The following is a 21817-nucleotide window of genomic DNA, read 5'->3' on the forward strand; positions in this document are numbered from 1 at the left end:
GCTCTTGGCAACGAGGTTGCCAGTTCGATCCCCACATGGGCCACTGTGGGCTGTGCCCTCCACAGCTGGATTGAAATGACTGCTGATGGGAGCTGATGGATCCTGGAAAAACACACTTAAAATAAGTAAAAGTTAAAAAAAAAAAATCATGTGAAAACAAAACAGGCCATCTATATAAAAATTTTAAACATGCAACATACCATTATATATTATTTAAGGATGTACACATATGTAGCAAAAACATAAAATGTATGGAAAGAGTGGTGACCTCTGAGAAGGCAAAAAGAAGAGAGGGAGCTTTGCTTATATTTGTAATGTTTTACATCTTGAGGTAGATGGTGAGTACTCGATCCTCAGACTATTCTCTATATATTTGGGTCTGCCTGATACATGTCATATTTTCTTCTTTATAATCATATCTAAAACCTGAAGTGAGAAGACAGAACTCCTAATACTAACAACAACCCTTTTTTTTTTTGCTTCAGGAAGCAGGAGAAAATTTCAAAAAGGAAGAGAGGGACAGATTGGAGGTGTCAACCCATTCAAATGGAGGGTGATCAGACTCAAAGCCACCAAAAAAAAAAGCCAGTGTTTGGAAGTGAGCCCTATCTTCCCCTCACCACAAAATTGTAAGATCAGTCACATTACAGATATTCACAAAGCAAAATTTTGTTTTCCACGTTCACAGAGTCTCTCGTCAGTTATTATGAAATGCATTACCAGTAGATGTGTTTTTATTGAAAGACCCTACGGATTTCTCTACCGTTCCTCCTCAAATGTGTCCCCCTTTACCAGTGTGGTCTTGTCTCAAGAACAGAGGAAACCACAGGCTTCCAGAGCACAAACCAGAAGAAGGATATTTGTAGGTTTAAAGGATAACTGAATGACAAAATTAAACCCTCAGGTTGGTTGAATGCTCTTTATCCTGCTTTATTCACAAGGAACAGAAAGATCTGAAATTCCGCAGAGATTAGAATCTTATCGGAAGAATTTCACCATGGTAATAAAATTCACTTTGAACTTAAATAATAGCAATAACAATTTTTTAAAGCTCAAGAATGTAGTTAAATTATCTGTTAAATATAATATTAGATGTGCTTAAAGTTTTGGGAAATGTCACCAGAACGTGTTTGGGCCATAATAAATTGCAAAACCAGTCAGTTTAAAGACAAAAAAAGAAAAAAGAAAATTAGCCTTTTAGTTCATTTTAATTTGTTATATATTTGGGTTTATTTTTCTGTTATGTGTCTTGCCCTAGGTAGCTATGTTATCCTAAAACAGTAAAAAGTGTTAGCATTCTTGTTCATCGTCTGTGACAACACTAGACATTTTGGAGAACAAAGGAAAAAGCAACTGCCAGTGTTTTTTCTGACAAGCCATTGTTTTCACTTTGGTTGAAGCTGTTGGCAAGGTGAAAGTTAAAACTAACCCTAGATCTCTCCTTTCTCTATAGGTAATTGAAGTAAATGCAGATCTCTAGAATTTTTCAAATTTTTAATTTTCAATTACAGTTGACTTTCAATATTATATTAGTTTCATGTGTACTCTCTAGAATTTTTTAGTGGTATAACACCAAAATGCACATTGCCACGTGCCCTCAGCTCACTGTATGCTACGTGGCCAAACAGAAATGCATCGGCTGCATCTAAACATGGGGACACAATAGAACAAGATCATTAAAAAGTGTGAGGAGATGAATGGTTTGCTGCTGTTGTTTTTAGAATAAGTTCAATAAGTTATGGTGTCCTTATCAAACTGTCACTACCACATTTCTTGATAGGATCTGACGTGTGAGGTACATAAGCCTGTTCTGCTTTATCAGTGTGGCCTGTATAGAAAAGGTTAGATAAATGCCAACTATTGCCCAAACATGCTGTTTAATCTTGCTGATTACAAGAAAGAAAATGGAGGTGTGAAATGAGTTACCACTGCAGGTTGTATCAGTATAAGCAATTTGTATGCTCGGGGTGTAGAGAAGTTAAGAGGGGTTACATTTTTAACACTGTCATTCACAAAAAAAAAAAAGCAGGTCTGGTTTCTCTATGGCTTTGACTCCATTCCAGTAACCATACAGTTTTATCAGGTGGCACCACTTCTGCTTACTAGAAAGCAGGAGGTTTTCCTGTCCCATATATATTTTATCTCCTTTCTTTTTATAGCTTTTAATGAAGAGAAGTGAAACAAGACCATTTTTTAGAGAAAGCCTTTCTAATAAGGATTTGATACTATTTGAATTCCAAGAGAAATAATAAAACACTGAATCTTACTGAGGTAGTTATTAGAAGTCCCCTGCTTGTAGAATACTCATTTATTCCCAAAAACCACCCTTGCCAAAGCCATATGTGAATATCTGTCAGAGGTGCTGGGGGCTTCCTTAATCCCCATGCAGAGTTGTTTTCAGTGGTATAAGGGTAAGCTGGCTTCCTAAAAAAAAAAAAAAAAAAAGTAAAGCCCTGATTAGCAATTTGCTGATTTCCATGGTGTAAATACTCACCATGACTGATTTGAAGCCACCAAAGGAAGCCCCAGGATACAACCGGTTCTTTTTTCCCATTCTGTTTCACTGCTAGCTGAAAGCTTATATAGTAACTTTAGTTGGCACTAAAGAACACACGATGATTTTTTAACCTTTTTCCAAGATCACAGTCTTCATGAGTATTTCTGTTTTATGTGATGACTTCACACAATTTGGTCAAGTTCTAAGTTCTGGCAATATCTTCACCCTATGTTTTTATGACTCGTTTGTCTCTTCAGATTCTCTGTTGATGGAGTTTTCAAAGCCACTTGGCTCACGTTTATTTTTCCCTCTGCTTGTCCTTTTTGTTTCAGTCATATGTCCAACTCAAGATAACCAAATCTCACAGAAAAAAGAAAGGAGGGAGGAATATAATTATAGTTCCTCAAATTATTCCCTATAAGTTATAATGTACATATTCATCATTTAATTTTTTTAAAGGAATTTTGGCTTAGGGATGGAGAATCCTACCTGGAGAAAAGAGAAGACTGACTTCTAAATAAAATGCAGGCAGGAGTCCGGTCTCTCTCTTCCACATCTGCTAGGAATTATTCCTTTAAGGTTAGATCATAGTATTAATTTATGTTACTTGATCAGCAAAACATCTTTTGGAGGCTTTCTTCACAGCACCAGTCAAAAAGGTGTTCTTGATCTTTTAGAAAATTTTGTTCTCATTCTCATGATGCCAAAAATGATATCGTTGCTGAAGTTCTGGCACTTTTTAATAATCAAGATGATTTTGAGAGCAGGAAACTCTTAAATGAGTTTCCCGTGGGCCAGAGCTTTATTATAATATTCAAATACTTTAATACCAATATATTTGAAATGAAGAGTATCATGTGTAGAAAATAAACTAAAGTAGTATACATTCCATGGTTCTCAATGGTTATGAGGAAACTTAGAATTTGTGAGTTTGCTTTTGTTTGTGTGATGTGTATAAATCACTCTGTTGTTGAGGAAATCTTTTATTTCAGATAAGAAGAATATGATCATTTTATCTCTGTTCTAAAGTTATACTATATTGTTGGTGTAAATGAATCGATTGGTTAAGAGTAGGTACTATCTTCCCAGGCAACCAAAGAATTCAACAAGTGATTTTTAAACTAATATAGTAATGTTATGCATGATATTATGTGAGGCCTAGGTCCGTTTCAGCATGGAGTTTCATGATGTCCTCCGTGCAGATCATGTGCCGTCAAACCTGACATATCCAAAACTGAACTCTCAGCTGCACTTTCTAGGCCTGCCTCCCTCAGACCTGCTCCATCTGCTATTGGCAATGCCATTTTTCCAGGATCTCAGGCCAAATAGTCTGGATTCCTGTCTTTATCTCACATCCCACATCCAGTCTGTTATGATAGTCTTCTGTTGGCTCTACCTTCCAAATATATCTAGAATTTCACCATTATTTAGCACTTGCCACTGGTCTTTCCCAAAAGGACCATCACCTTTCACATGGACTATTATAACATCATAGCTGGTCTCCCTGCTTTCACCCTGGTTTCCCTATACTTTATCGTTAACTTAGTAGCTAAGCAAAACCTTTTAAAACGTAAGTCACATTGTTATACTTCTCTGCTTAAAACACTTCACTGGCTCCCCATTTCATTCAGAGTAAAACTTTATGTCCTTACAATGGCCTAAAAAGCTCTATCTCGATAACCGCCACCCCTTCCCTTCAATCTCCGATCTCCTCTCTTACTACCCTCCCCATTGCTCACTCTATGCCAGCCACACCATACTCTGCACTTCATCAGATGCGCTAGGTGTGGTCCATCTCAGGTGCTATGCCCTGCACTGTCCCTCCACCTGGAACGCTCGTCCCCCAGATGTCCAGATGGCCGACGCCCTCAGCTCCTTTGAGTCTGCTCAAATGGCACTTTCAAATGAGGCCTTCAGTAATCACTCTTTTTCATAATTGCAACCCATCCCCTCCCTACATGCTCAGTCTCTCTCAATCTCCCTCCCTGATTATATTCAGTAGCACTATAAATGCCTAAGCACTTTGCCTTATTAACTTATTTCTTAGCCACAGCCCTATGTAGTAGAGGCTCTTTCATCATTTTACAGACGAGCAAACAACCTTAGAGAGGTTAATTACTTGTTTAAGTAATTAAGTAATTAACCTCTCTAAGGTGCCAGATGAGGGCAGAGATTTTTGTTAGTTTTGTTTATTATCATTCCAGTGCCTAGAACCATGCCTAATAAACAGTAGTCACTTAGTAAATATTTGTTGAATAAATAAATAAACCAGTACATTAAAAAAATGATATCCAATATAGTGTTGGTCCATATTTTATAATTTAATATCACCATCATTTTATAAATTGTGATGTTTTTACACTAAAAATGAAGGAAGGCTACAACCTCAGTTCGGGGGCAGCTCTAACATTTGAATATATTTAGCTTTAGGAAACTTCACTACATTGCCTTTTTCTGACTTGAACAGATGGGGAAAGATCCACAGACCAGTTTGGAGGAACCACTTGTTTGTTGAAAAACACGTTTCTACATATATTGCTTCCTTAAGTATATGCTCTTTATGAAAAGCAATATCTAATTCTTGAGACTAGAAAGAACCCAGGGCCAATGTGTAATGTGTAGAAAGGAAGGCTATCAGGTTTTAGACCTACAACTGATTTAACAGGCAAGTGCTATAACCTCTTAATATCTGTTTTCTCCGCTTGCACGTGGGAGCAAAACCAGCTGCCTTACCTACCAAGCTGCCTCAGTCAAAAGAAAGAATAGACAAGAAAACCAAGCTTTTACAAAGTTTATAATGGTAAGAGTTAACATTTAATGGATATTCACTTTATGCCAGACACTCTTTCTAAGCACTTTATCTGTATTAACTCTTGTAATCCTTATAAACAAGTCTATGAGGTAGGCTCTATTATTATCTCCACTTTACAAATGAGGAGGAGACTCGAGGCTTAGAGACATTATATAAGTAATACAGGTCACACAGTAAGTGGAGGAGCTGGAATTTAAAACAAAACTGACATTTAGAGCTTCTGCCCTTGATCACAGAGGCTGCCACGCCTCTCACTTTACAAGCCAAATTGTCTTACTTACAGCTTACATTTACCTGCAGAGTTTATAATCTCGTGGGGTGCAGGGGAGGACCACACCCAACACTAAACACACAAAACACAGTGATTTCAGTTGACAAGAATTATATATGTAAGAATTAAATGAATGCTAAAGTGAACCAAGAGATCGATTTCGCGGGACTAATCTAGAACTGTTTTGTGGCAGAGAGACTTGTGACCATAATTTGGAAGGAAGGGAGAATGTGGCATCGAGGAGACAGGTCCTGTTCCAGGTGGAGAGAACGTTGTGCAGACAAGCTATTAAGACAAATGTAGGAGACAGCAATGTGTCTACATGATGCCAAAACATCTGGTCAATTCAGTTTTTAAAAAACCTCCATCAATGTAGTGAATTTCTTCAGTCAATCCAGATGTTTGGCGTCTTGTAGACAAAACATCCAGATGATTAACTGAAGATTTGACATAGTTGACTGGATTAACCAGATGTTGGAGCATTGTATAGACATAGTGTCAGGACATTTGCTTGGCTGGAGTGGAGTCCAGCTGTAAAGGAGATAACGGCCCAGGCAGGGAGAGGGGGCTTTGGAGCAGAGGACCAGAGCTTGGATTTGATGCAATTGGGAGCTGCTGGAGGAAGAGTGTGATGGAAATGATGCTTAAGGAAGAGGATTCTAACAACTATGTGAAGGAAAAAAAAAAAAAAAAAAAAACGGTGAGAGGAAAAGTTGTAGACAGGAAAGAGGATGTTAGGAGAGTGCAGGTGTGTGTGAGGTAATTAGAGCCTGGACCAGAATCAGACTTGGGAAAGCAACAGCAAAGAGCAGATCTGAAAAACATGACAGAGTAAGAACGGGAAGTTATGATGGGCTAGACAAAGGAGTAAAACTGCACCTCACCCCAAGACTGCAAGAGTCCAAGCCTGGGAAAGCTGCTGCCGTCGGCCTCAGCACAGTAGTAAACCAAGAGGGAAGCCCCAAGAGACGCTCATCTCAACCCCCCATCCAGGGCCACAGCCAGGCCCCCAGGTGGAGGGAACTCTGAGACCACAAACACAACTCTCATGTGAAGGCTCTCTAATCATTTTAGAGCAACCTAAACTGATTTCCCTTCAAGTCCAATGTAATGAAAGGACTGAGAATGGTAGATTGTAAGGTAGACTTTTCAGTGTGAAGTCTGAAGAGGCCATAAATATTTTAATGACTTCTGCTTTTATACAGCATGTAATCTGAACTAAGATGTATAGGGGTATGAGTGAGTTAAATGAAATGAGAGTATGAGAAATTACACAGTACCTATACTACTTGACAAGTCAGCATTATAAAAGCTTGTTAACAGACAAAAATTGATGGCCCAATCCAAGAATTAATTATATATTTTTAAAAATCTTTAATGTGAGATATCTTTGAATGTTCAACTTTGGTTTAGATATTTTGCAGGATTTTTAAAATTTCATATACATTCTTTGATAAGAATCAAATTTATCTTTATAAAGAGTAACACATTCCAATTCATTTGGGATTCAATCTATGATAGTTATATGATAATGTGATCTCACTTATTAAAAAAAAATACTCTAAATATCCATGCAACTCATGACTTTATAAATTTGTGATTTCAAATGTTCAGCCACAGGCTTATCAGCCACATAGCCAGTTGTGTGCCCTTTACAAACACAACCAGGTTTTCTCCAACTACTTCCTTGTTTATTTCATCAGAGAAAGAACTTTCAACAAAGGTTAATCTCTCTCTGTTCATGGTTTGGTAAAAAATTGAGAATCAATCTCTGTATCTCTCTCTTCTTCCCCCTCACCCCACTAGAGGAACAACACAGAATGTGAGATTATATATATATATATATATATATATATATATATAAATGTATTTCAAAATCACCATGGAGGAGATGGAGAGGTCAGGAAACTTGTTAAAATCAGTTTCCCAGTCCTCAGAAATGACAAGTCTATTGATTTGGGGTGGGAATCCAAAAATCTGTTGTTGTTTTTTGTTTGATTTTTAACAAGCTCCTGCAACTAATTCTGATGCCCGTTTTTTGAAAATCAACCTTAGGCAGACACTGCCCTAAAGCAGAGTGCTAGGGAGTGAAAAACCTCTATTGGACACACGAATTGAAAGTGGTAAAATAGCTTACTTTTTTTTTTCTTACCCAAGAACCAATCCCTTATAGTATTCCTTTATGTAATAAGCTACTAGGTAAATTTGCTGTGATCTTTGAAAGGCAGAACTTTTCACAGAAACTGCATAAAGTCAAATATACTTAGGCAATCAAGTTGAGAAGCCCAGAAGACAAGTAGGACAGCTTGTCTGTTCTCAATTCCTAGTACTGCCTACTACAGCCCTTCCTGAACACAAAGTTTACATGATGGGGAAATGTAATTAATGATCTTGGTAAGTCTTTCTAGTTCTCCAAGGCTAAGTGAGTCATTTATTTATCAGATAAAAAAAAAAAACAGTTGGGTTGACTGAAACAATGGGTGATTGATCCAGGTATTTTAATATAACCTTCCCACAGCCATCATTTTGTAAAAAATGCCTCAAAGTTAGTAAATAGCAAACTAGTTATTCAAAAAGTTAATCAGTGAAATGTCCCTGATCATAGCATAAAGATTAGGCTCTTTGTGCTTTACACAGAATAATCACTTAGGTATCCCTTTTTTGACAGCACTAACTATACTGTAAGAAAGATGAGTGGATTTTTTTTTTTTTTTCTGGGACTGTGATTCTATTTACCTTAATTGCAACTCGTTCTCCTATATCTTTTCCCAAGGACATAGGACAGGAAATAACTTGGGAGAATTTTATTAGCGGCCCTTCATTACCTACAGTGTCACAATTGAAAGTCAAATTTACCTTTTGATATGCTTCAAGTGATGCTTTTGAAGTATATCAAGGATTTCACATGTAAGCCAAGGGGGTTTGGCTTAAGTACTGATTCTTTCCCACTTATCCATTCTCCTGCCACTTTCAAATCCCATCTAGCGACCACAGGAAATGGTCTCTTTCCCTAGCATAAGTCAATTAGAACAAGATAGAATTGGAAAAGAAAATCCTTAGGAATTTTCAGAACATATAAAGTACTTGCATTCTGATACAGATTAAAGTAGAAAGATTCCTTTTCAATGATCTCTTTATCTCTCACATAAAAATATTAATCTTCATTGCCTCCATCTTAGCCATAGTATTGATAAAGGTAAGAAAGAAATACTCTTCTTAGAGTATTTCATTGAATCTACTGCTTTAATATCATTTATTGCATGGAATGACTTTTGAGTACTGTGTTTTTTTTCTGCAAGGTGAAAAGGCCATTGCTAACCCATGGGGTGGCCTCCCATGAATCAGAAAAAGACACTTTACTTCCACATGTCAAAAAACTGTGGTAATGTACTAATTTTGTTTAAACAAGATGCTTTACCACATCTGCAAGAAAAAGCATCATAACAAGTATCAAATCTGTGTTGCTCACTGAGTGAATCGTGCCTTCTTAGACATGGTTCCCTTGCACAACACTCACCAGCACCGCTCTGCGTGGCAGCCCTTCCCTGTCCCCACGCCCTGTCAGCCTGCTCCACGTGCTGGCAAGTGCCTCACAGTGCTATGGAAACACTGAAAGACTGTTCTCTCAAAGACCACTCAAGATACTCTTCCTGACAAATTGGAATCTACCTTCCTGGAATTAATTCTCTCCTTCCACGCGTAGTTCTGATTCTCTTCCTGCCTCTCCTACCAGCAGTTTGTGTTGTGCTGTTTTTTGTGGACTGTGTTCTTAGACTCTACTTCTGAGGAATCTAGTCAATACTCCCTGAGATACAATGGCTTTTAGAACGAAGACACTTCTTAGGTGGAAACTAGAAGTGCTTCCTGTTCTCCATGACTTAGCCTGCGCCCTTCACTGTCCCTCACAGCATGTAGTCCAGTCAAATGCTTGTCTTCCTATAAAACTTGGGCCAACAGGCCTCTAGATTTAGTGACAAGACTCTATAACTTGGGCCATACGATGTTCCACTTCACCTTCAGAGGCCCATGGCTTGTTCATGAAAAACATCTGGGACTTCAGACTCTACAATAACTAAAGAGACTTCTGTGACTCACAGCTCTCTGCCTCTGGCCCCAACCTTCTGCAACACTCTGAGAAATATGATTCTTTACCAAGTCTGCACTTCAGAGGCCATCCAGTAAGGTAAAGAACAAAGGCATCTTCCCAGGCCTGTGAGTTCCCTGAGCAGCTAAAGTGTCTCTCCATAGGCCGGTGATAGCCCCAGGTTTAAGAATGAGGTCTTCATGACCAACTGGGCTAGAGGATGGTTGTGTTCCTGGATGACATTCTGATGTGGTCCATGAGCTGCTGCCAGGTCCTGGGTAACCCTCTCTGTACGCATAACGTGGGAAATGTATTCAGTGCCTCCCTTCAAAGAAAATCTCTCTGCTAGCAAGGGTTCGTAATATGCTAGATGGGTACATTTCCCCCTCTCTCTGCCTTTCTCCTTTTAATATCTAAGACACTTGATGCCTCCTGAGACTTCCTGGTTAACAATGGGGCTTTTTTCCCCCCGACTATCCCATCAAGAACTACTTAAAGAAGAGGCAGCCATTTCAAAATCCGTGGTGGCCAGAAAACTCTTCCAGCGTCCGAATGTCAGTTAGTTCCCTTTCCTCCTATCCCACATCATCCTTACTGTTTGTGAGTAAAACTTATCCCACCAGTGGGGGGGGGGGGGATGTTTTTGTCTTGTTTTTCTGCAAGTACACTATTCTCCAACCATCTTATGTGCTGGAAGTGAAGTACACATCGACCTAAAAATGTTAAAGCACCTTCAAGAGCCAAGCTGTTTTCTTTCTCTTCACAGCCAATATGATAGTAGGTTTGACATCTCCACAGCCGTCTAAAATTACCATAGGGCTAAAAAAAGAACTTTGGTGGTCACTTGCCTGATACGAGTCTTGTTAAACCTTAAGAAACTGCTTCCAGTACAGGCGTAACTTGTTTTATTGTGCTTCACAGATACTGCTTTTTTTTTCTTTTTTTACAAATTAAAGGTTTGTGTGAACCCTGTGTCCAGCAAGTCTATCACATCATTTTTCCAACAGCATTTGCTCACTTCGCATATCCGTGTAATTCTCGCAATATTTCAAACCTTTTCATTATTGTTATATGTGTGATGGTGATCTGTCATCAGTGATCTCTCAGGTTACTATTGTAATGGTCTCAGGCCGTCACAAACTGTGCCCATATAAGATGGCAAACTTAACTGACAAATGTGTGTGTCCTGACTGCCCCACTGACCAGCCATTCCCCCATTTCTCTCCCTGTCCTCAAGCCTCCCTGTTCCCGGGGACACAACAATATTGAAATTAGGCCAATTAATAACCTTACAATGGCCTCTCAGTATTCAAATGAAAGGAAGAGCCAACATCTACTGCTGTTGAAGATGCTGTGAAGATTGTTGAAATAACAACAAAGGATTGAGAATCTTACATAAAATTAGGAGATAAAGCAGTGGCGGGTCTGACAGTATTGACTCCAATTTTAAAAGAAGTTTTATTGTAGGTAAAATACTATCAAACAGCACTGCATGCTACAGAGAAATTATTCATAAAAAGAAGTGTCAATCAGTGCAGCAAACTTCATTGTTGTCTTATTTTTAAAAGTTGCCACAGCCACCCCAACCTTCAGCAACCACCTCTTCAGTCAGTCAGCAGCCATCAGCACTGAGGCAAGACCCTCCACCAGCAGAAAGATTACAACTCACTGAAGACTCATGATGGTTAGCATTTTCCAGCAATGAAGTATTCTTTAATTAAAGTATTTACATTGTTTTTCTAGACATAATGCTGTTACTCAATTAATACACTATAGTGTAAACATAACTTTTGTATGTGGAGGGAAGCCCAAAAAGTTTGTGTGATGCACTTTATTGCAATATTTGCTTTATTGAGGTGATCTGGAACCAAACCTGCAGTATTTCTGAGGTATGTCTGTATAGGACTTAGAAGCTTCAGAATTTCTTGTAATGTAGTCAACAGAAAAATAAAATTTCAAATCCTGGTCTACTCGCCTGAAGAACTTCCATGAGACAGACTCTATACTGGAAATAATTCCATCTTCCAGAGTGAATATTCATTCGTTTGCTTTTCAAGCCAGGAGTTTAGAAGAAGCCAGCAGGCCATGTAGTCATTTGGTAATGTCCTTCCCACTGTCAAGATGGATTAATGCTGGGAGATCTTACAACTGGTGAGTAATCTGTAGTGCTTGCAGATCCTCCAAGATCCCCAAGGTATGATTTATTTTCATACATAGATTTCTGTCATCAGCCTCCAAAGGGTGCTTTGTCATTTTCTTTACTCTTCCATCACGGTACTCTCAAGTCAATATTACAAGGACGACATGGTTTCCAAGTCATTGCCAATCTCTACCTCGAACTAAGTTGGTGAACACTTTAGAGACACTGGTAAAATGTGAGGACTATATTAATACAATTACACCAGTTTCTTTTTAAATGATTCTGGGAAGGTATGAATAGGTGTCTGTTAAAATAAAGTTTAGAACTTAATCATCCTCTAGCTCCTCTGATTTGGTTGCTTATGCCCTTACGTAATCCTCAGGTTGATGTTAAGGTGTCGTGGACCTACTAACATCTCAGACTGCAAATAACCACCTTGAACCAACAACCTCAAATATGTAAAATGTGAGTTTTCAAATGAATTGCTCTTTGCATCTTGTAGCACTGACTGTCATTCATTCCCTAAGTGTCTCTCACCACCACCATCCCAACTCTTCAATTTGTATTCAAACCCATTCTGGTACTAAACAGGCCTATGACACAGGAAAACTGACATCAAAAGAGCTCACACTCTGGAGTCAAACAGCCTTAAGTTCAAGTTCTGTTTCTGCCACCAACTAGCTGGGAATCTTTAGATGATTCACCTAAACTCTCTGAACTGTGGTTTCCTCATCTGTAGATTGCACATATGGTTTACCTCAAAAGATTGTTGTGAGGGATTAAATGGCCTTATACTTGTCAAGTGCTTAGTACAGTGCTTAATAAATACAAACTACAATAGCATTTGTTTTAGTAATGCTTATTATTAATATTATTATTATCTCCTAAGGTCAAAGCTTAACTGGTTGAGAACCCTTGTCTAGCCTTGAGCTCCAGGCTCCTGTAAGATGGCCAAGCTGGGAACCAAGTGGGAGGGTGCTCAGCAGATCTCTTCAGCTCTGTCTCCCAAATCTTAAGGTCATCCCCAAGAGCAAGGCTGTGGTTTGGGGAAACTGGGCCAAATGCATTCCCAGAACCTCATACGTTCTGATCAGCAGCCCCACCCCCAGACACCGAGCTGCCTAGGCTGAGTGCTGCCCCTGATTCACAGCAGCCCGAGCCATAAGCCAGTGGGCCCTGCCTTTTCTGACGTCAGAATCACCCAAGAGCTTTGAAAAACACAGATGTTTTCCCCGCTCCCAACCACAGAAGTCTGTATTTTTAAGTTTCCTGGGTGATTCTAATGAAAACCCCAGTTTGAGAAGTTCTGGTTTTAGCAGCTACCAAACATCCCTATGTGTTCCTCCCATGTCTTGGAACTGGATTATCTTTCCCCAGCTACATAAACCTGCTGCTGTTTTTCCTAAACCCAGTTAGTTGTTGACTCTGGTTACTATGAGCTCCAAACAGGTCATAGGGACTCAAACTGCTGATTATAGCTTAGGAACCCTGCTCGGCATCCCTAGTTCCTTGAGCCCAGGAGACAGAAAAGACATCGTGTTTGAGCCAAAGAAATATAATCAAGAGAGCACCAGGGTTGTAGAATCAGTAGCAGCTAATGTGGAACAATGGATGTGAGTTCAAAAGATTTAAAGGCCTGACTCCAACAGTGATCAAAAGCAGATAAAATGCCCTCTCCCTGCCAAGACAATCTAACATGATGCAGCACTAGCTTGTACTGATGAAGTTCATAAAAGCAACCCTAGTGAAACCTTTGTTTTGAAAGAGAAAGAAAACGGAAAGAATGATTGTGATAAGCCTTGATATGATTAAAACAAACTAGCAGAGCAATTAGTGTGTGGGGATGTTTTCATGGGGTGCCAGTTCTGCTCACCTGCACCCGACCTCCTGTTCCATCTCCATTCATCTCCAGGTTCCAGGTACTTTCTTCTCCACCCTGCCCCCTGGACCACAGGCCTCTGTGGTTCACTATTTAACTAAATTCGCCTAATGAGCTAGAATAGACAAGCATAGATAGCATGGGGGAGCTGGGGCACTGAGCTGCAGGGACTCCAGTGGGGGCCCCTGCGAGGCTGACCAGGAGGCTAAGTTCATGTGAGAAATGCTGTGAAGGCAAGATGGAGTTGTCCCTCATTCCATCTGTTCCTGGGCACTCTTCCCAGCATTTCTGAGCAGAGCCCATTAGCTTCCCACTTAAAATGCTTCAAGTTCTCCTCCTGCTTGGGGCCTAAAAACAGTATCTGGCCTTGCCCAGAATTCTTCTTAGAAGATTTTACAAAACCATTCGTAAGAGCAACATATTTCACTGCCAGGTATTTTTACTGACATCTCAGACTTCCCTGAGTGCTTTGATCACTTTCTTTTCTCCTCAAGGGCACAGGCAGCTTTTAGGCAAACTCTCTTTTGGACCAGTGTGATTTTGATGACTTTCTCCATGGAGAACCGATGGCACCCAAGGTTCATTATCCCTCGGACGGTCTCTCAGGGATCAGCCTCCCCGCCCCTCAGGGCTGCTAGGTGCCGGTTCTCTGTTTGCTGCGGGGGCTCCTCTCCAAGGCCTTTGGGGGACGCTGGCTTCCAGCGCAGCCCTGGAGCCCGGAGTCAGCCATCCTCGGGCAGCGGAGCTGACAAAGCCCTCCGGTGCTCCCCCAAAGCCGCAGTTTGCAGTGTGTTCACAACAGGGTGAATCGTTAAAAGAATTGTAATAAAAATAAAATCATGAATAATATGTGACTAGAATACAGATCTTATTAAAACAGGTGGCTGGAAACCCCTATGCTTTAGAAAGAAGAATGGCATCTCTCTCCAAGTGTCTTCCAATTACAGTCCAGGATCTAATTTACCCTTCTTGGCTCTGCTACTGGAACAGATCTCGGCCAAACAATTGTCTCATCACCGCGGTGATAGTCATCTTTAAGAGCACGGCTCTTCGGTTCGCGACCATGTCGAGTCGCAGCACAGAGAGAACCTGCCCGGGGCGGGAGCCAGGCGGGCGACGCGAGCGGGTGGCGGGGACCCGCGGGCCTGCAGGCTGCTGCGCGCGCGCCCCCTGCGCCCCTCGGCGAGGACGGCGTCCCCCGCGGTGGCGCGGCGCGGCGGCCCAGACTGCGGCCCCCCGGCGGCGTCTGAGATCGCGATCTCGTCTGGGGCACCCTCTCGTCTCACCCTGACTCGAGTTCTTTTCAAGGATTAGTCCTGACTTCGTGATTAATAAGCACTTTCTGGTTTTCTTAGGATGACGTCATCCATGCTCAGAGATAAAACAGGCTCCTCTCTGAAGGCTCCTGCCGGAGCAGGGTCCTGTGTCCCGGACACTGTCCCAGGGACCCGACCCGGGACCCGCCCTGCCCAGGCTGCCTCAGCCAAATACTCCCCGTGGCCCCTGGAGCTCTGGGTGCCCGGCCACAGCGCCTCTGCTGTTTGTTGCTTTTGCGCACTGGTTAAATGCCAAAGCTCAAGGTTTCTTGTTTCGTAGTTAAAAAGTAGGACGTGCTCGATTACAAGGTGGAAAATTATACAGAGAAAAGGAATCACCCAAAGCCTCACCTCTGGGCTCCATTTCAATTAATTTCATGCAGTTCCCTCCAGTCTTTTTTCTCTTTCTTTCTTTGCAACAGATTTTCAGGTTTTAAACATTGCTCAGCTGCAGTCGTATTATAAATGTATTATTTTATATCATACTTTTTAAAGTTAATATTGCATCAGAAATGTTTTATGTATTTTTAGCAAATACTGCCTTAAAGCTCACAGAGTCCTGTTAGTAGATGTATGGTCAGTTATTTAAATATTATCTCAATTTATGGGCATCTAAGATATTCCCAATTTTTACTAGTACAGTTAACCTTTGAACAATACAGGGCTTACAGGTGCAGACCCCGAGCAGCCAAAAATCCGCATAACTTTTGACTCATCAGAAACTTAACTAAAGTCATCCTAGGTATCTGCGGGAAATTGGTTCAGGACTCCACAGATACCCAAATTCGCAGATGCTGAAATCCCCTACATAAAATGGCATACAACAGTGCGTACAGCTGGCCCTCTGCATCTGTGAATTCCCAACCCCAGGTCGAAAATACTGTTTTCCAGCCGAGATTGGTTCAATCTGTGGATGTGAAACAGGAATACCGAGGGTCGCCTGTACTTGTATATTTACTGGAAAAAAAAAAAAAAAAAAAAAAAAAGGAGACCACATGTATGTAGACCGGTGCAGTTCAAACCGGTGTGGTTCAAGAGTCAGCTGTGGGCAGACCACCCCTGCACCATCTCCATGTTTGCCCTAGGGTTGCTGGTTGGTGGAGCACGCAAGCCCCAACTAAAAATGTCCTCTAATATATATCCAAGAGTGACAGAAACTTGACAACTTCTGCTCTTGTCCACATTGCTGAGGGCAGAGAACCAGCATGCAGAGCAGCAGGATGACCTTTTGTGTCTGTGACGTGGAGGTCACAGGTTTTGCTGTGAAGATGGAGGCTGGTGGCAGAACACAATGCATCTCCCACTCGAGTGAGAAAGAGGCCAAGAAAAGACAGTAAGCTGGCAGCTAATGGGAAAACTCTCCATGAAGATAAATGGCTGATGATTTTTACAACATTGATGTTGAACACTCAGTTTTAATTGTTAGTCCCAAGCGCCAGTGTATTATTTGGGAAAGCTCTTCTTGTCTCTTTCTCTTACTGAAAAAAATTCAGAGAAATGCAGGGGAAAGGATCAGGTCTAAGCGAAGGAAGAGTAAGAGCATTTAGTGCATTTTCTGCCTTGCTGTGATGTGCCCCTCTAGAAAGTCCCTGTCCCCCTTTATGAGAGACAGGTGTGATGTTTTTGTAAGATTCCAGATATCTAGGATAAGCAAAGCCTACGAGCCATTCAGAACTTCTCTGTGAGCTCACATGAGCCTTCTTCTACATATCTCCTGAAAGTCCCCTTGACTAAAGTTGTGGTAGTAGAAGAGGGTGGTGAGAGAAAGGCTGGTAGTTTGAGAACAAATTCAAGCTCCCAGGGCCTTTTTTTCCCAGAAGGTTTTACACATTCTATCTATGTGAGTCCAGTTAATAAAGGACACGCAACCCTACGAGTTAGCAGAATACCAAGACACTACAGGTCCTGCTGTGATTGGAGTTGTGACTGTCTGTAAGCCAAGGGATAAGTAGGAACAGCCAGCTATTGGCAGACCTCTTTGCTTGGTCTGGGGAGGCTTTTCCTTTAGGAGAGTGTGGCACAAACTCTGTCCCTAGTAAAACCAGTTTTCTCAACACTATCTTTGTGAGGAAAACGAGACTGACCAACTGGCAACATTCTCTGTCTTGCCTTAAATATGCACCACAAAGCAGGCACTTTGTGTAACTGGCATATGCTTTGCAAAGTAGCTGTCAATTCTTGACCCATCTGAGAACTAGCAGTGAAGCAGTGATGCAATTTCAGAAAGGCTGAGACAGGCCATGATGGCTTTTTTCCCCTCTGAACCCCAAAGAGGTGCCTGCCCTCCCCCCGTCCCCTTTCCAGAGCAGGTCCCTCTACTGACAGTGCAGCCATTCCCCCCTAACTCACGTGCCTCACCTCTGCAGTCTCCACCCAGAAGACAGGTCACCGTGGTGTCTCTACAAGGACGTGTATGCTCTAAAGAGGAGAGGAGAGGGTGACACTCCAGACCTGGCTGCCAGCAGCCAACCCACCAGTTCCCAGATCTCTAAATCTGCTCCTTTATTAGTACCCAGGGATGCTTTCAGCTCCCATTTTTGGAGGATGACTTCCTTTTTGCTATCCACCTCTCGCAGGATTGGGAGAAAGCCAGGTCCATCCTCATTGTGTCCAACGAGGTCAGACCCTCCCATCCTGGGCTCTCAGCATCTCTTTCTCCAAGTTACTACATTCTACAGGCACTTGCTGACCCTGCTGTGTTCTGCCTGTTAAAAGGTCACCTGCTTTTCAAATTCTTTCCACCCTCCTCCCAGTTATTGGTGATAGCCTCTTAGAAGCTTAAAAATAACATTTATTTCCCCAGTGGTTCTTTTTATATTTCCATTTGGCAAACTTTATTTTGTTCCATGTGTTTCTAGGGAACAGAAATCCAAATGGTTTATGTCCTACTTCATACACCAGCCTGACTGATGTCAGACTGGAATTGTCCTTCAGCACAGAGTGGGTCCACCCAGCCATACGCTGGACCTTGATGTAGAAACCCGTATGTAAACTACAAAGACAATGGACATTGTTTGGCTGTTGGAAAATCTGCTTCATGGTACTTCTCTTAAGCAAGCAGTTAATTTTTTCGTAGATTCAAGCCCTTTGCATGGATATAGTAACATTAATAATATTGATAACAACCCATAAAAATGGGTTACATTATATATTGTGTATAATGATGCAATGATATATACATTGATAATAATATAAAAGTGGGTTACGTTATAATCATGAACCATGACACTATGTCCCATTATTAAAATAAAACTGAGGGCAATAGAAGTCAAAATGAAAGTCCATAGTTAATGGAAGGGGTGCTTCTGGGAAATGGAAATATGCAGGAAACATTCTGTTTGAAGATCTGGGTGATAGTTACATAAATGTGTCCATTTTGTGGAAATTCATTGAGCTCTGTGTTCATGATCACACTTTTCTACATGTATGTTTTACTTCAGCAGAAAAGTTGACTTACAATGAACAAACAAACTGAGGTGTTTTGTTAAGGTAGGTAATGAAGGCCATTATTCCTTCATTCAACAAATAGTATTTTAGGGCTCACTTGGTGCTCAATGATAAGCATAGACTTTGTACATGTTACAGAAACAAATAATTTGGTGGCCACAGGGCCTGGCTCCAAGGAATGTACAGTTAAGAGTCAGCTACAATATAAGTTAAAAGTGCTCAATGAATGCACCAGTGCTGGATTCTTAGTTGTGGCAAAGGTACCATAGTAACTTAAGATGTGAACGTGAGGGGAGACTAGCTAAGGGGCCTATGGGAATTCTCTATACAATCTTTGTGACTTTTATGTAAATCTAATTCTATATCTATATTGATATCGATATCGAGATATATATATATATATATATATATATATATATATATATATATATATACATATATATACATATATAATGAACTATTATTTGGCTACAAAAAAATGATATCCTGACTTTTTTTATAGTATGGATGGAACTTGAAGGCATTATGCTCAGTGAAATAAGTCAGATAAAGACAAACATTGTATGATATCACTTACATGCAGAATCTAAAAAAGTCAAACTCATAGAAATAGAGAGTAGAATGGTGGTTACCAGGGGCTAAGGAATGGTAGGAAATAGGGAGATATTGTTCAAAGAGTAGAAACTTCTGGTTTCAAAATGAATAAGTTCTGGGGATCTAATGTATAGCATGGTGGTTATAGTTAATGATACTGTATTATATACTTAAAAGTTCCTAAGTGTGTAAATCTTCAATGTTCTCACCACACAAAAAAAGAAATGGTAACTATATGAGGTGATGAAGGTGTTAGCTAATGCTATGGTGGTCACCATTTTGCAACATAGAAGTGTATCATACAAGACATTATATCTTAAACTTAGACAATGTTATAAGTCAATTATATCTCAATAAAACTGGAAAAGCAACTGCAGAGCGTATAACTGAACCAGTACATGGTTCTATCGGACTAGTGATTTGGGACCCTAAAAGAAGTGGTGTGGAGTAGGACCAAAAAAGCAGAGGGTCCTAAACACAGATAAGGAAGAGCCTTAAATTTTAAAACTTAACTAATGCACACAAAAAATTAGCTCTGAATTGCTATGGAAATCCATTAATTTGCAATGAAAGATAAATAAGTTAATTTGAAAACTGATAGAAATTAATAAATTTAAATTACCTTCCAATCTATGTACATCTAGCACAGAGCTAAAGGAATTAACTTGTAAGATTCGCTGAGTACTCTCTATGTACCCAGTACTGTGATAAGCACTGTGTCTTCTACCTTGTTTAATCCTCCTAAGATCCTTACGAAGCAGCTGTTATCATTTTATTTTACAGATAGAAAATCAAGACCTTGTGTCCAGCAAATACAAAAGGGTCATAAATATAAAAAATAGATACAGCCACCTGAGATCATATTTGTTTCCAGCAAACACAAAAGTCATAAACGTCAAAAATAGATAAAGCACTTAGTGCCAGAATGTGCTTCAGTGATTGAAATAGAACTCTTGAGTTGAAAATATGTTTACATTCACGTGTTATTTAAAGTTATTTTTTTAACTGCAAAGAGGGTCATCTGGGAGTAATTTAAGTTCTTCAAAACCTAATGGTCTTGATAAGTCCATTTATCAAGTGTGTTTTATGGAATAATTCAGACGAGAGAGTTTGGCAAGAGGTAATTATCACACGGTGTACCAGAAACTGATAAAGTCTGGCCTACACAGACTAGACTAGACGTAGCACAGGAGAGCTGTTTTCTTGTTCGGTTGTAAACTCTTGTTCTGTGCAGTCAGAGACAAAATAGCTATGCTACAGGGACTATAGGATGGACATCCCAGGTCTGAGCTGTGAATGTTCCCAAATAGTTCCAAAGAAAATGAAAAAGATTTAACTTTCCTGTCTTGGGGTTTCTAGAAGCATTGTGACTTGCCTGCAAAGCTAAATTACTATGTATTTGAGAGTCGTGTGGCTCAATAGTTACTAATGTCACCCCCCCACCCCCCTGCACGCACGCACATACACACACACTTAAAAGACACAGTAAGAAACAAAGTAGGTTTTAGTTTGACTTTTAATAGTTCTCAAATCATGCAGAAATGGAAAGTTCATCAAAGATCCATAGTTTCCATTGAGAATTTCCTTCCTTTGTTTTTTTAATAAAACTTTTCCTTCCCCATAGTAAACCACAAAACAATTTTTCCCCTTTATATTTATTGAAAGAAAATTAAACTCTTGAGTGGAAATTTTGTTTTCCTTTAATTCCTGAAAAAACGGTGTCCTATACCTGACAACCACAAGGTAGGAAGACAGCTGAGTTACTCAAAGAAACATTTTGTTCTTGATCTTACCATTCAATATCACAGGGTGTGATGAAAACTGGAACAAATATGGAAACCACGGAGGTGCCAGAACATTACATTTAAAAAATGGAATTATTTGAGTCAATCTGGAATGTCTGGTTCTTTTGGTTTAGGCCTCATGGGTAGCATTGTGCTTCAAAAACAACTTGAATTAGCTACCAAGATTCCAGAAGGGTAACATAATGTTGTACCTTTGTGGAAAGATGCTTATCTTTGTCTACTGTTAGCAAACAGAGGCTGGATTTTTCCACCTTTTCATGTTTCAAAATGAAAATTGTTCAAATAAGTTTCAAACTTGAATGGAATTTAGAAACAAGAGTGGCAGGAGGTAATTTCTCAGGTCTTTTCAGTTTGTGCTAGTCTTTATTTGAAATAAACACCCCAGCATGAATCAAATCCTCTACAGCTACAGAAATATGGGAGTTGAGGAAGACTCATCGTTACCACTTCCCCTTATGTGATTTGGCAATTAAAGAAATGTCTCAGAGTCAGTAATCCTGAATCCAAGACTCAGACCTGCCGAGGAGACAGACACTGAGATGAGACCATAATCTGGCAGCAGCTCAACTCCCCTCCTAGAAAGTGCTGCCTGCAACCCAGGGACCTCCACCCCTGGGGATCGATGCTGCTATCTCTGCAAAGGCCTCCACCAAGAGCTGTGAACACAGGGCAGGTCTCACTTCTCCCCTGTAACCAACACTCAAAGTTATAGGGGGTGTGTCTGACCTCAGTACAGCATTGCAGAAAACCAAGGGGAATTACAACATATGAAGGAAGGAATTTTAAGCTGTGTCATCTAACAAAGAGGAAAAACTCCCCACCGAGTTAAGGGGACACACCCGAATCCTAACCTTGTTGACGTGTTGTCCCACAGTGGGGATGAATCCCCACTGTGGGACCCTGCAACTCCTTCCCAGGGGGTTGGTCTGACTCCAGCATCCTTCTTCTTCGTGGTGTAGTGCATATTTCCAT

The sequence above is a fragment of the Rhinolophus sinicus genome, chromosome 3 (assembly GCF_057876585.1).
Source record: "Rhinolophus sinicus isolate RSI-liver-muscle chromosome 3, RSI-T2T, whole genome shotgun sequence".
Taxonomy (NCBI): domain Eukaryota; kingdom Metazoa; phylum Chordata; class Mammalia; order Chiroptera; family Rhinolophidae; genus Rhinolophus; species Rhinolophus sinicus.